The sequence below is a fragment of the Capricornis sumatraensis genome, chromosome 22, assembly GCF_032405125.1.
Source record: "Capricornis sumatraensis isolate serow.1 chromosome 22, serow.2, whole genome shotgun sequence".
NCBI lineage: Eukaryota > Metazoa > Chordata > Mammalia > Artiodactyla > Bovidae > Capricornis > Capricornis sumatraensis.
The window spans coordinates 15,302,918-15,319,428 of record NC_091090.1 but is presented as its reverse complement, the minus strand read 5'-3'; the positions used below and the strand labels follow the sequence as shown (position 1 = coordinate 15,319,428).

General features: G+C 38.5%; 1 protein-coding gene across 2 annotated transcripts in view; it reads right to left on the bottom strand.

Annotated features, from left to right (window-relative positions):
- Nucleotides 1-16,108, bottom strand: part of KCTD20 (potassium channel tetramerization domain containing 20) — a 36,927-nt gene extending 20,819 nt beyond the window's left edge. The window contains exon 1 of one of the 2 annotated variants that reach the window (XM_068994090.1): nucleotides 16,025-16,108. The gene's annotated coding sequence lies outside the window, so the exon portion shown is untranslated. The remainder of the gene's footprint in view (nucleotides 1-16,024) is intronic. The other variant, XM_068994089.1, reaches the window with a different exon arrangement.
- Between the last annotated feature and the right edge of the window lie 403 nt (nucleotides 16,109-16,511).

Below are 16,511 nucleotides of genomic sequence, written 5' to 3'. Positions count from 1 at the left end.
AAAATCCAAATGGCTAACCAACTAACTGCCTTAATATATTCTGAAGAGTCTGTTTTTTTCCCACACTGATTTGAAATGGCACTTTAATCAAATACTAACATAATTTATGCTTGGTCTGGTTTTTAAACTCTGTTCCACTGAGTAATCTTATTTCTTTGTCAATACAATGTCTAATTTAACAATCTTGACATCATTTCTCTATGTCATTTATCTAGAACTTCTAGAATGGTTTTAAGTTGTCAACAGGGAAATTTTTTCTTTTAATCTTTAAAATTATATCTTAACCACTCATTTTTTTTCTGCAACGATTGCTAGTTTATAATAATTAAGTCTCATAAAGCATTAAATTTAATGGAGATGGCAGTTGCACACATACCAGTTTATTATTCAGAATGTAGCTTTGTTTGCTCTCTTACTATATGGAAGTAAAAATTTGCTTTACCCAAAAATATTACTGCCATAATTCATTCCAATGAAATATTTTTTAAATGTGTGGATAATTAGATATATTAATACTAGAGCATTTTTACTATTTCTTTTTAAGAGTGTTTAATCAAGTTTTTAATTCAAAGCAAAAATGTTTATTTCAGCTGTTTTATTATTTCGTCAATTATTGACTTATTTTGGCTGCACTGGGCTTTCACTGCTGCGTAGGCCTCTCTCTAGTGCAGCGAGTGGGTGTACTCGCTAGCTGTGGCACTCATGCTTCTTACTGCGGTGGGTTTTCCTGTTGCGAAGCGCAGGCTCTAGGGCGCATGGGCTTTGGTAGTTGTGTTCTGTGGAATCTTCCCCGACCAAGGATCGAACCCCTGTCCCCTGCATTGGCAGGCAGACTCTTAACCACTGGACCACCAGGGAAGTCCTATTTCAGCTATTTTAATACACATAAATACATTATATACTTTAAAGATAGGCTAGGTTAATGCAGCTATACTAGAATACTCTTCTGTGCAAGATTTTGCTCTTCTTGAATACTGGTCAAGGTTCATACACCTGCCTTTTTAATATACTCTTCCTGTGGGTCTAAGCAACTGTATAATTAATCCCTGGTAAAGATCAGTTCCCTTCCCCTAACTCCTTTCTCTCTCTTTTTTTTCTTTTCAAAGAACTAATGCTATGAAATGTTCTCCCATTTCCCATACTCATTAAGTCTCAAATTAAGGGAAGCTACATTTAGTGATAAGCTATCCTGCTTCCCATATTTACCAGCAAGTGCTTTGGAACCCACACTGCCTGGTTTGGTTCTTGATTCCACCACGTACTAGCTGTGTGAGTCTAGGCACATGACAAACTTCTCTGAGACTCAATTTTCTCATCTATACATCAATATCCACTTGGAAGAACTGTTTTAGGGATTATGGATACTTCAGCCAACGCAATCTATGGCATGTGTAAACACTAAAAAAAAAAAAAGTTAGCCATTATTCCTTTTTATATACTCAAAACCAGCTTCAAGCCTATAAAAATCTTCAAAGACCTTATTTTTTAAATCTCTAATTGTTTCTTCTTTCCTGCATTAACACCTAACCTCAACCTTCATTCATTATCTCAATTCCAATTATCCAATTAAAAAAATCATCTTAGCATTAAAAAAAAGGTACACATTTTGAGTTATAAGATAAATAAGTACTGGAGATATACAACATGATACAGATAATTAACACTGCTTTCTTTACCTTACCTATGAAGGCTGTTAAGGGAGTAAATCCTAAGAGTTCTTATCACAAGGGAGAAAGAAATCTTTTTTCTATTTTTGTCATGTTTCTATATGAGATCTATGTTCACTAAACCTATTGTCATGTCATTATGTATGTAAGCCAAATTATGTTGTACATCTTAAACATATACAGTGCCATGTGTCAATCATATCAATAAATGTAGAAGGGAGAAAACTGTATCTCTGGGTATCTGTATTTTTATAGAGATCAAGTACTTGAGTCTTTATATATCCATTTGCAGAGGTAATAAAACTCAACTATGATACCATTGTTAACTCTTTAATTCCAAACATTTGCTGGTAACAAACATGTTATTTCTATAAACCAAACCTGTAGTTTTAGAACTAAAAACTATACATCTTTTTAATGGACCTTTTGTACTAAGTGCTTTTATCAGCTAGGTTTCTTTTTTTTTTAAATCTCTCAAAACCATGGAGAAGTTTCTGGTAGTCTCTTCAGATGATCAACAAATTAGTCCCAACCTATATATTACAGTCAGCACATACTTACCAAACCCCTACTGTGTGGAAGGCACACAGCACTGAGCAACACAAAGGACTGAGCAATGCTCTCAAGGGTTGGCCCCAAGCTCCCACTGAGTAGGTGGAGCTATATGAAAAAGACAAGCAACTTTAGGTAATAAATACAGAACAGGTGGTTCGAACCAGTGGTTCCAGATTCTTGGGCCTATTCTTACGAGTCTGGAATTTGTAATTAAAAATTAAAAAGTCAACTTCTTAGGCAGCTCTTATTTGGCACTCAGGTTTGGGGATTATAAAATAAACAGAAAAGTTGGAGCGAAAATCACCTCTAGACAGTGTGGTTGGGAAAAGGAAGCCTTCATATGAGATAAAATCTGACCTGGGCTCTGAAGCATATTTTCTTTTTTTTTCCAAAACTTTTCAAATCTATAGAAAATTGAAAAAATCATTATAACCAGTAAAATCTTATATATCCTTCAGATTTACCAATGATCATCTGCTCCCCCACCACACAAGTTTTTCTGAATCACTTAAAAGTTAACATTACAACACTTCACCCAAGTTACTTCAGCAAGCCCATTCTAAGAATGAGAACATTCTCTTAAAAAATCACACAGCAGTATTGCTCTCACATCTAAGAAAATGAACATTTGCATAATACTAATATATAACCAATAATCAAATTTACTCAATTGGCCTAATATTTTCCTGCATAATCTTTTTTGGGATCCATAAGTCAATCAGGCTCATTCCTTACATTTGGCTGTTCTGAATCTTTCATATTCTGCACCCTGCTGTCCCTACCCCCACAATTTGGGGGACAGTTGTTTTAAATGAAATTGACTTTTTAAAAAAACGTCTAGGTCAGAGAAGGGAACCCTCCTACACTGTTGGTGGGAATATAGATTAGCACAGCCAACTACCAAAAAAAAACAGTATGGAGGTTCCTTAAACTAAAAATAGAGATATCATATGATCTAGCAATCCCACTCCTGAGCACATATCCAGAAAAGACAAAAACACTAATTCAAAAACATACACGTACCCCAGTGTTCACAGAAGCACTATGTACAACAGCAAAGACATGAAACCCAGGGGACCATAACAGATGACTGACTTAAGAAAATGTGATATATACATACAGATGTGCGCACGCACGCACACACACACACACACACACACACACAGACACAGACACACACACACACAAGAATACTCCTCAGCCATAAAAAAGAATGAAATATTGCCATCTGCAGAACATGGAGGACAGACCTAGAGAATTTCATACTAAGTCAGAGAAAGACAATTATGATACCACTTACATGTGGAATCTGAAAAATAATACAAATGAACCTATATACAAAACAGAAGCAGACTGCCAGACACGGAAAACAAACTTTGGTTATGGAAGCAGAAAGAGGAGGGGTGACCAATTAGGAGAATGGGATTAACAAATACAAACTACTACACATAAAATAGATAAGCAACAAGGATTCACCATCTAACACATAACTACATTCAGTAGCCGATAATAATTACAATGGAAAATAATCTGAAAAAATATATAACTGAATCACTTTGCTATGCTAATAAAATATTATAAATCAACTATACTTCAATAAAAATTATTTTAAATTAAAAAGTCTAGGTCAGTTCTAACATCCATCTCATTGTTTCCATGTGATGAAATAAAAGTTAAATTTTTTTAAAACAAGAATACAGTTGTGTCCTTCAAACTGCCATCACATCAGAGGCACATAATGCCAGGCTACCCCACTACAGGGAATGTCTGATTATGTGCTTAAAGTGGTGACAACAGGTCTTTCTGTTGTAAAGAGAGATCTGATATCCTATCTCCCAATAACTTTTCATCCAGTGGTTTCAGCATCTATTGAAGATTCTTGCCCGAACCAATTATTAATACATTGGGGACTACAAAATGATGACTTTCTAATTTTATCATTCTTCCTACATTTACTGTCTAGCATTCTTCTGTTAAGTAGAACTCCTACTTCACTCTCCTTGTATCTTCCTTTTTAAGTTTAATTATGAAGTCAAAGATTTGTTTTAATCTAATGTATTAAAATGATCCATTACCATCTTTTTTTTTTTTTAACTTCTCCAATTATTGGTTCAAGTTGTCCCAGGTACGGCTAGTGGGATTCCCTTCAAGCGTTCACCTGTCATTTAAACACAATTCTATTGGTTTTTGGAGAAGGCAGTGGCAACCCACTCCAGTACTCTTGCCTGGAAAATCCCATGGACAGAGGAGCCTGGTGGGCTGCAGTCCATGCGGTCGCTAAGAGTTGGGCACAACTGAGCAACTTCACTTTCACTTTTCACTTTCATGCATTGGAGAAGGAAATGGCAACTCACTCCAGCATTCTTGCCTGGAGGATCCCAGGGACGGGGGGAGCCTGGTGGGCTGCTGTCTATGGGGTCGCACAGAGTTGGACACAACTGAAGCAACTTAGCAGCAGCAGCAGCTATTGGTTTTTTGAGGCTAATTCCTATATGTTTTCTAAGCTCACCTTTCACCATCTCTGACCTTGACTTACAATCAGCCAATTCTCCAGAAGCCTTTCTTCTTTTTGGTGGACAAAAGCATTTATAAATCAAGATCTGAACACCAGGTGTCTTATATATTGGGGTGTCACAGTCTACTGAAATGGTTTAGAAGCAAACCTGGAGCTTTTTTAAAACACAAACAGAGTTTATACTGATATTTTCACTTCAAATTCGACATTATGGTTTTTCCTTACTTATTTTCTATTAGTACTATATCTTTTCTCTCACAATGAAAATCTTGGTTCATAATTCAGTTTTAAAACTATACCATTGGGTGGGAGGTGCGTTCAGGATTGGGAACTCATGTACACCCGTGGCTGATTCATGTCAATGTATGGCAAAACCAACACAGTATTGTAAAGCAAAATAATAAAGTAAAAATAAAAATTAAAAATAAATAAATAAATAAAACTATAACATTAATGTTACTAACATTTAAACCCACTAAGTTTAAGTGTCTTTGGGGGGCTAATTCTTTTTGTCCTTGAATTACATTTCACTAGGGATGTATATTCAGCATACTATGTTTATTTTTAGTTATTTTATTCTGTATGTCCTGTAATTTAGGTTCATTTTTGTTTTTTAATCACTCAATTATAGCTTATTTTTCATTATTTTAATTTTTGATTATGTAAAACATTTACATGGTTCAAAAGTCAGTATTACAAAAAAGGAATGCTCAGAGATATCTCTCCCTTCCCCTCCAGTATTTTCCTATCTATTCCCTACACATAACTAGTTTTATTAATCTGTTTATCCTTCATGTTTCTCTTTATAGATAATGTGTGTGTATATTTATATAAATTCTTAATTCTTCTGTTTCTCATACAAAAGATGGAATACCATATCCAGTTCTGTACTTTGCTATTTTTCTTAACAGTATATCTCAAAGTCACCCCATAGGAGTGACTGGAAATCTTCCTCATTCTTTTAATGGCTGTTTAATACTCCACTCTTTGGTTCTACCTATTAAAGAAAAGAGAGGGCATAAAACAGGGTGAATGATGTATAACAGGTAGAAAAGTAAGAGTGAAAAGGCGCTTTATTACTGTAAGAAAGGAGTGGAGGGGCAGACCAGCCAGGTTAGAGTGAAGGATTAATACAAAAGGGTGGGAGAAAACAGAGCAACCATCATACCATACAGCTTCAGGGAACCCCACGCACACCACCCCTTAAGGAGCTATGCAACACACAACTTAGATGGCTGTGCAGAACAGCCCTAGAAGAACACGGGTGAAAAACAAGCTGCAGCTGGTTTACAGAGGCCTTGAATTATAAAGTCAAGTAGAGTGAAGGACTTTGTCTTGTAGGTGAAGTTTTTACATAGAGAAGTTTCATATTCAACATGTTGCTTTAAAATAAATATAACCACAGATGGACAAGTGGAGTAAGAGGCTACTGGAACTGTCTAGGTGTGACAGCATCTCAGTGGGTTGACAGCAAGAAGGGGAGCACCTAGGAGATCCAGGAGAGAAAGGCAGCGCCTCCGAGTCCACACGCCTTCCTTCATTTTCGTGTATGAGCTGCTAGCAGAGGCCAGGCTGGCAGACTGGCGGATGAAAGCACAAGGATGGTAGAGACGAGATTATAACTGCCTAGATACATGAGATTATAACTGCCTAGATACATTTCCCTGTCTTCTCTACTTGACTTTCCTAACTTACTGCTCTGATAACCTTTCTATCAATAAACTTAGGTCCAAAAACAGCTTTTGTACCAGAAGAGACTATACTACAGTTACTTGAATTTAAATTAAGACTTAAAGACCTTACATTCAATTTGTAACTGTCTGATGCTGCTGCTAAGTCGCTTCAGTTGTGTCCGACTCTGTGCAACTCCATAGACGGCAGGCCACTAGGCTCCCCCGTCCCTGGGATTCTCCAGGCAAGAACACTGCAGTGGGTTGCCATTTCCTTCTCCAGTGCAGGAAAGTGGAAAGTCAAAGTGAAGTCACTCAGTCGTGTCCGACTCTTCACGATCCCTTGGACTGCAGCCTCCCAGGCTCCTCCGTCCATGGGATTTTCCAGACAAGAGTACTGGAGTGGGGTGCCACTGCCTTCTCCCTTATAACTGTCTAAAGACCTTTAAACAATTTCCTCTACAACTTTATCAAATCACCTAATTAAAAGAACTATTAAACAAAAGGATTTAGAGAATAACTTTTTTACTCACTACTCAGTTTAAAATATAAAATAAGACAAAAAAGAGACAAATATAGTTGAATCCCCAGTATCCTAAGTTTGATATTTCAATTCATTTTTAATGATACTTATAATCTTTTAACATGTTCTTTTTTTGTTTTAGTACTTCAACTGCCTATCAAGCCAATCTTAAAGTACTCAAAAAACCTTCAGTAAATCCTTAAACTTAGATTCATTAATTTATCTAAAGAAGTTTTTAAATACTGCAACCCCTTTCAAGATGCAAAGTTTTCTTACATCCTTAAATAACCAAATCTAAACCCAATTACTCAAGAACATATTCTACATTAGAATCACTAATTAATCAGTTGAGATTCAATATGCCAAATTACCACAAACAGTCCATCTTAAGTCTAGATGGACTAACCTTTGTTGATTTTAACATATATCATTTGCTACATGTTATTCTAAGTACTTTATAAATGTTATTTAACTTAATACTAACAAAAACAACAAAAAACCTTTATGAAGTAGCTGCTATTATTATCCTCATTTACAGATATGGAAACTGAGGAATAAAGAAGTTAAGAGAAGTTCTCACAGTCGCACAGCTAATAGTATAGCCAGGCTTCAAACATAGGCTTCTGGCTTCGTAGTCAAACACGTTACCCTTAAGCTGTGTTACCTCTGCCTATCGGAGATTTACTTCTGATTTACCTTCATGAATTCTATGTTAAGTTTCCCAAGTTTGGAGATATGATCTCAAGCCAAAGATCTGGAGCCAAGACATATGACCTTTCTGTGCCAGTAATGAACACTCCTAGCACCTTTTCTGTTTAGATAGTTGCTTTGAAACAACCTCTAAATCAGTGAACTCCAGATAGTGGTTGATTTTACAATCTTGAGTTCGGAGTTCAATTTAAGACCTTACTTAATTCTGTTATAACTCTCAACTTTATTACCTAAAACCAGAGTAGATCAAATTCTGTAATTTCCACACAGGGTGCTTCTATCTTTTGATGGATTCAACTACTTATGCTCATTCTAATGACAACTTTAAGCTACGAACAATCCAAGGTATATAACAGGAAGAGACACTGAAGTTAAGATTACTCACTGGCAAACTTCCAGGAAATTTCCAAGATCTATACTATTAGCAATGATGTCTTAAACAGTACAAGGGAGTACAATTTTTTTTAATTTTAAATGTCTTATTCAACATAGCAGGCCATTTGATAAGAAAGGCTAAGTTCTTGTACGGCAAGATCTGAAGGTCTTAGGGGACAGATCTATAAAGCAGCACTGTAGCAATAGAACAAATGCTGAGAATTCTGGAGACAGTCCACATTCACTGTGTCAGATGATTCAAGGGCCAGTATTAACCAGCGTCAGTCTTAATCAGTGTTGAAAGTTTTCACTGACAGCAAAAATGAGGGCAATGGAGATAATGTCACGTACGCACACAAACATACAAACACAATTACTATCCCAATTCTGAGACAACTGACATGGACTAAGACATCAACCGAATAACACTGTTTCAAGAAAGTACTATATTAACACACCCGTGATTTTAAGACACGGCCTGATTTTAAAAATATTAAAATGTGAACTAAAGAATTGTGGCAGGTGTTAGTTTAATGCTTTCTTGGTACCTAAACTAAATTTTACTTCGTTTTTTATATTAAATGTCTTTTCTTTTATAAAATAATGGTGACAGAAAATGATAGGTGTTTTGTTTTTTTTTTAATGCTGGTCACCTGATGATGGGCTCCCAATTTTACCCCCACAATCATAAATCTCAAAAAGATCTGGGGTCCAAATCACCTTCCCTCTAGGACTACAAAAACACTATTAGTTCAGTCCAGTCTAACTAAAAAATATTCCAAAATAAAGAATCTCTTATTATTAGCTCACCCTATTGTTGGCCACTAATGCTTTGCGGGGAAAAAATTTTTTTTTCCCTTTGTGCCAAGTTAAGTCTGCCTTCCTCCCTGTTCCCACCACGACTTCCATGCACTGGTAAGTCCTATCCCCTAGAATAATGCATCCATCAGAATGGGATGGGTGAAACCAAAAAAGAAAAAAACAGAAACCCCACATCTGTTTGAAGGCATTAGGCAACTAGCAAGAGAGCCAAGACTGTGGAAAGGCTGTGATGGTCAGTTTTATATGTCAACCCACAGGCTACAGTCCCAGTTATTCAATCAAATGCTAATCTAGGTGTTACTATAACGGTTTTTGGTAGATGTGATTAAAGTATTTAACCATTTTAGGTTAAATAAGGATGATTATCCAGATAATGTGGGTGAGCCTGATCCAACCAATTCTAAGGCTTTAAGAGTAGAACTGAAGTTCTCTGATAAAGAAAAAATTTGACTGAACACTGCTTCCACTCCTGCCCAGAGTCCCAGCCTGCCCTTCCTAATGCCCTAGTCCAATCCCCACATGGTATACACTAACACCCTTCAACAAATAGCTTAATATATTTGTGCCTGTATTTATATACAAATAGATGATATAGATTATTTTGATAGTATATAAATAGTACACAGAACCATAACCCACAATTAAAACCATCCTTTAGAGAAAATTCCAGGACCAAGTGGCTTGACTAGTAAATTCTTCCACATCTTTAAAGGAAGAAATTATATCAATCTTAACAATATAAACTCTTACAGAGAACAGGAAAACAGGGCATACATCCCAATTCATTTTCTGAGGCCAGCATATAATAACACTGACTCAAAACTTCACTAGGGCATTACCAAAAAGCATTATGGACCACTTTTTCTCATAAAGACAAAAATCCTATACCAATTATTTTTTAAAAAAATCAAACCCATATATATATATATAAAAGGATAATATGAAGGTTGGCTTAACATTCTAAAAATTAATATAATTCATCACATGAACAGACTAAAAAATGTTTTATAATAACTAAAATAGCATGAAATAGTACTGATAAACTAGATTTTAAAAAGGCAATTTGAAACAACCTAGTCATAGAAAAAGATTAAAGATATTAATATTCCACCTTAACTACAGGCTTATGTGATTTTTAAAAAACTGTTTTATTGAATATGCCAAAGTCTCTAAAATGAATGTGTTAACTACTTTTAAAATGAGAGAAAAAAAAGGAAAATGTACCTCTAAAAACAGGGAACTCTTTGAGAAAATGGTTGAAGTTTTAAAAAAAATCTTAGAATACTTTAAATTTTTTGAAGTTTAAGAAGAAAATGACATATCACTACTTAAGAGATCTTGACATTTTTTTCCATCTAGATTCAAGAAGAAATATTAGGAATACCAGACAAATTAGGAATTTAGGTTAAATACATGAAATAGTTTCTCAAGCAGATTACTCAATAGGATGACAGAATAATCTTGACAGCTTTAAATCCAACACAAGGACTTAACTGGAGGCGTGATATGCTTCTTAGGGGACTCAACAGCAAGCTCTAAGGAACAGGCGGAAGGCAGGGCATGTGGGTAGGCACAGGATAAAGCGTGACCCTCAGGTCCCAAGGCGGAGGGTGCTCAGTGACAAGCGCAACAGAAGGCTCAGACTGTGCTAGCTGCTCAGCCGTGTCCGACTCTGTGACCCCATGGGCTGTAGCCCACCAGGCTCCTCTGGAGTTCTCCAGGCAGGAACACTGGAGTGCGTTGCCATGCCCTTCTCCAGGGGATCTCCCCCACCCAGGGATCAAACCCAGGGATCTGCACTGCAGGCAGATTCTTTACTGGCTGAGCCACCAGGGACAGATTACCTGGCATTTAAATTACCCGGCATTCAACCCCCTAAACAGACTGTCATGAGCTAAATTACATCGTGTTTCCTTCAAAATTTGTATGTTGAAGTCTGTTATCCTAAATCCTCAGAATGTGGCCTTTAAAGAGGTGGTGGCTCTTTAAAAGAGTGGACATGACTGAGTGACTTAACATTCACTTTTCAAGATTAAATGAAGTCATCAGTGGGCCCTAATCCAATACAACTGGTGTCCTTTTAAGCAGAGATGAGGACAAGAGAGGTGCAGAGGGAAGACCGACCATGTGAAGACAGGGAGAAAGCAGCCACCTACACGCAAAGGAGCAAGTCCTAAGAAGAAGCCAATCCCACCAACACCTTGAACTTGAGCTTCCAGCCTCCGGAAATTCTATTGTTTAAACCACACGGTTTGTGGTACTTTGTTATGGTAGTCCCAGCAAACTAATACACAGATATAACTGCAAAAATTAAAATTTTATCCTTTCCCACCAAAAGAGATTTAAGGCAAATACACTGAAAGAGTCTTACATGGTTTTAAGGTATATACTGTGGCTTTCCTACAGAAGTAAAGATCATTAGTTGTTTTATTCTAAGAAAGGTGAACTTTCTCTAGTAACCTTAACCAAATCATGTCACAGATCTTTCTACTACACCCCAGTGCTTTCCAAAATTTTAGTAAGCCCTGCCTCCCCCATGTTACAGTAAGAAAAGAGATAAAGTTAATTTATATCTACACTATAAAAGCCTTAGCATTTCAACACTGGAAAGGACAATCTAAATCTAAAGAAAATATCAACAGTATCTTAAATTATTTTTTAAAAACCAATTAACAGTCAGCATCTCCTGAGAACTCCCAATAGTCAGGTGTAGATCAAAGCATTTTACATGAATTAACTCAATCCTAATAACCCTCTGAGGTAGCTACTATTACAACCTCTATTTCAGAGAAAGAAACTGATGAATATCCAAGCTAGTAAATGAAAGAGCTAGGATTTAAACCCAGGAAAAACTGGCTCCAAAGCCCACATTCTTAACCACTGCCCAGTGAAGAATAAGGAGGGCACTACTGAGCATAAATATTAATTGATGGAGTCCGTCTAAGCTTGAACAAGCTGGCTCAGCCACTCACAAGGTGTGACTTGGGCAAACGTAAGCTCTTTATGTCTTAGATTCATTGGCTATAAAATGGAGGAAATTAAATGAGAAATGTAGACACGTTGAGCGAAGTGTCTGGCACAAAACAATGTCTACTAATCAATCTGGTACATAACAATGTCTACTAATTAATAAGTCCTTATTATTTCTTTTCTTGGCCACACCCTTGTGCAAGCTGAATCTTAAGTTTCCCCACCAAGGATGAAACCCTCACTCCCTGCTGGGGAAGTGAAGACACCAGCAAAGTTCCAAATCCTTACTATTTCTCATTCTACTTTCATGAATATACAAGAACAACCCCAAAACGTCTACTTTGGGGACTCTAAGAAAAAATAGCATGGGGTTCTCTTCTTTCATCTGTACTTCCTTCCTTCCTACTATTCCAGAAATGTATACACTATTCCAATAATCTCATTTCTCATAAGAGGTATATGGAATCAGATTAGCAGTTGGATCAGTCTTACTTTCTGTCTCCAACAGAGATACCTAATAATTTGGGTAAAGACAACAGTATAGTTACATGGCAAGTTCAAAAAATTCTGGACTTTGCTTAAACATCCAACATTTAATAAAAATTCAGTGTACTTAATCTTTACTGAATCAAAAAAAAATACCAACTTCATAACATTTCTTGGGATTACAAGAGAACTATTTGCTCATTATTTCAAGCTTCAGAATTCCTTATTTTAGTATTCCTACTCTTCGTGGTTTATGTGGTTAGAACACGCTCTCCTTCCATCTCCATTTTTCCAAATATTGCTTTTGTATTCATGTGAAAGTCTCAGTTTTCTTCATCTACTTATAATTGAATTTCTCTAAACTGTTTTCATTTTTGAAGCATTTTTCTTGAAATGATTTAGTGGGAAGAACACTGGGCTAGGAGCCAGGGGTCCTCACTCTGCCATCTCATTTTAGATTCCTCATCTTAAAAGCCAAGAGGCAGGGGGAAAAAAAGCAAGAGGACTGCACCGTATAAATTTGTAATAGGTTCCTTTATATCTCTAAGCCTCACAGTTCCATGACTCTGGGTCTTCCAACTAGAAATCATGCAGCATTCCAACAATTTCCCTACACTTTTTACTCCAGTTAGCCAAGGAGGAGTAGGCATGTACAGATTCAGGGGCAGAGGAAGACGCAATAATCAGGAAGCCCAGGGTTATAGAAGGAAAGACAACAGTATTTTGTGAAACAACAGAAATAGGTTAGCAAGAAAAGTGAGACACTAAGAAGAAACCAAAGACCAAAAAAAAAAAGTCGGAAAACACATAGCCTAACTCTAACCTCATCCCTACACACCTATTAATATTTGAAGGACTAAGAAAAAGAAAAAGCAGCAGAGATTATCCAGCCTTCATATTTGCCTCAAGGGAGCAATGCAACTCTGTGACATCTTTGTAATGTTGTTGCTAAAATGGCCTACTACAAAATAGGCATTACTGCGGTATCTGATGCCTGAATTAATGTTCAGATGAACTGAAAGCCCTCTTAAATGCTACTGGTACTGCTACATAACAGGAAATCTGAGTTCAAGGCCATGAGAATTACACAGCATTAGCTGTCCTGGTTCTAAAGGGAAGAAGACTGATTAATTAGTTGGGAGGGGGGAGATTTAGCCTAATGGCATTTCTAATAAGCTGATGATACTGGAAGCAGGCCCCTGAAAGATAAAAGGACAGATTAATAGGCACTGATTATCTCCAAGGCAGGCTTCCAATGTGGGGCTAGTGGTAAAGAACCTACCTACCAATGCAAGAGATGTCAGAGAGGCAGGTTTGATCCCTGGGTTAGGAAGATCCCCTGGAGGGCATGGCAACCCATTCCAATATTCTTGCCTGGAGAATCCCATGAAGAGGAGCCCGACAGGTTACAGCCCATCAGGTCGCAAAGAGTTGGACATGACTGAAGCAACTTAGTACACAGTACACATCTCTAAGGCATTAGAATATGTATTTCCTACCCCAATGTCCTGGTAGCTCAGACAGTAAAAAGGCTGCCTGAAATTCGGGAGACCTGGGTTTGATCCCTGGGTTGGAAAGATCCCCTGGAGAAGAGAACAGCTACCCACTCCAGTATTCTGGCCTGGAGAATTCCATGGACTGTATAGTTCATGGGGTTGCGAAGAGTCAGACACAACTGAGTGACTTTCACACACTCACCCTGATGGCAGAGCCCAAGAAAGCACTCTTTAGTTTCCTTCTAAAGACTCAGACCTTCTTGGCTTATGATTGGTTAGGGGGCAAAGGAGAATAAAAATCAGCAAAAGGATAAGAAAGCTGGCCAGTTCTAAAAATTCTCAGGCCAGTCTATTTTGCTGTTTCTCTAATTGTGGTCCCTGGATCACCAATAACAGACCAAGAAAGGGGGTGCTTGCTTAACATGCAGACTCAGGACCCATCACTGATTTGCAGAATCAAATTTCTGAGAGTAGTACAAATAAAACCCACATGAGTTATCACCGCACACCTCTCAGAACGGCTGGCATCAAAAAGAACACAAACAAATGTTGGCAAGGATGTGGAGAAAAGAGAATCATCTTACACTATTGGTCAGAATGTAAACTGGTGCACTCACTATAGAAAACAGTATGGAAGTTTCTCAAAAGTAAAATCAGATCTAATATGTGACCCAGCAATTCCACTCCTGGCTATACATCTGAAAAAAAAAACAAAATCACTAATCAGAAAAGATACATGTACCCTAATGTTCATAGCAGCATTATTTACAATTGCTAAGATATGGAAGGAACCTAAATGTCAATCAACAGATGTATGGATAAAGAGGTAGTAAATATATGCCATGGACTAATACTCAACTAAAAATGAAAAACAAAATTTTGCCATTTGCAACAACATGGATGGATTCAGAGGGTATTATGCTAAGTGAAATGTCTGACAGAGAAACAGAAATACTGTATGTTATCACTGATATGTGGAATGTAAAAAAAAAACAAAACAACCAATATATAACAAAAAAGAAGCCAACTCACAGATATAGCGAAAAAACTAGTGATCACAGGGTGGCAGTGGGGAGTGGGAAGTACGAACTACCAGGTGTAAGATAGGTTCAAGGATGTATTGTACAACACAGGGAATATAGCCAATATTTTGTAATAATTGCAAGTGGAAAGTAATCTTTAAAATTATATAAACAATTTTAATATATACAAAAAATTGGGAGACGGGTATTTACATTTTGGGGGGTGGTATTTACATTTTCAAAGTGCAAATTCATGTTTAAGAAATGTCCAAGACGTTGCGGGGAGGGTGAGAATAAGTTGAGGATGAAGTTCTTTTGACTGGATTAATCAAATTCAGCTGTGATAACAGCACTGTTTGGGGACCATTAAAAACTCTTAATTTCTCAGGTAACAGCTGCTGCTAGTTGTTTAACAGCTAACAGGGGGACAAAAAGGGCCTGAAAAATGCATTTTCATAACCGGGTTTAACAATTCCTTGCCGCCTGTTTATCTTGTTAGTTTATTCACTGGTTTCTCATTTAAAAATAAATCGGATTAATCCCGGAATTTTCAGAAAGAATCACAAACTCCAAAAGAGAAGAGCTTTTCTGAATAGTGCAGAACTGAAGACAGTCAACGCTATAAAAAGTAAGGTTTTATTTAAAAGAAAATTACCAGTTCGGTCTCCCCCAGCTCTTCAGCACCGATGAAAGCTGGTAATTTGTGGGTGGCAGAGAAGGAAGACTTTGAAGAAGGGGTACAAAGAGCGAGAAGTCGACCCAACTACCTAATTTTTAGTGAATTCAATGAACTGCCAGGAAACAAAAACAAAAACACGTAGGCAAGTGTTTTATCAATAAACACTCCCGGGTTCTCCTTATTTCTCCTCCTTTGGGATAAAAACACCAAAGGCCTGCAGGAAAGTCAAGTTATACTTCAGGGGGTCCCCCGACTCTGTAGACGTATATCCACGCAAAGCGATCCCCCCTTCTTCCCCAGATTACCAGGCTTTACCCTCAGCACGAAAACCGGCGCCCGGAACCCGTTTGCCAACGTTTTTCCTCGAGATGATTGCAGCGCCGCGGCCTTTCTATGCGGGTACGACCCGGAGGGCTGCCGCCCGAGAGCCGACCTGAGGAGCGGGTCCCCTTACCCCCCGACACAAAGGCACTTCCCCGGGCCAGGCCCACCGCCGCACTCACCCCGCCGGTTCTTCGCGTCGGACCACTCACCTAACGCTCCCGCCGCGCTCCGGAGCCCGGGGCCCGAATCCGCCCGGGAGGCGCGCGCGCTCACGGCGCCGCCAGCAGCCGCCGCGGGGACCCGCCGTGCCGCAGCGGCGCGCGCCCCCAACCCCCCGGCCCGCGCGGCCACGCGGCTGAGTCACCCGGCGCTTCACGTTAAGAGTCCCCCTCGCCGCGCGGGGCACGCCGGGAAGGCCGGGCTCCGGCCCGCCCCCTGGGCCGCAGGCCTTGGGGTGTCCCCTTTCCTTCCCGACACGCCCCACGGCGCCAGGGAGGGCGCTCCCCCAACTTGCACAGCCACCTGAGGTCAATTTCTGAGCTGCGGATGCCGTTTCAATTACTGAAAGTCTGAAACGGAAAAGTTAGTAGTTATCTAAATTGAAAAATAAGCGCGCGCAGCCCCGGGACAGCCAATGTGTGAGTGGGTGTGAAGGTCGCGCAGTCGTGTCCGGCTCTTTGCGACCCCCTGGACCAT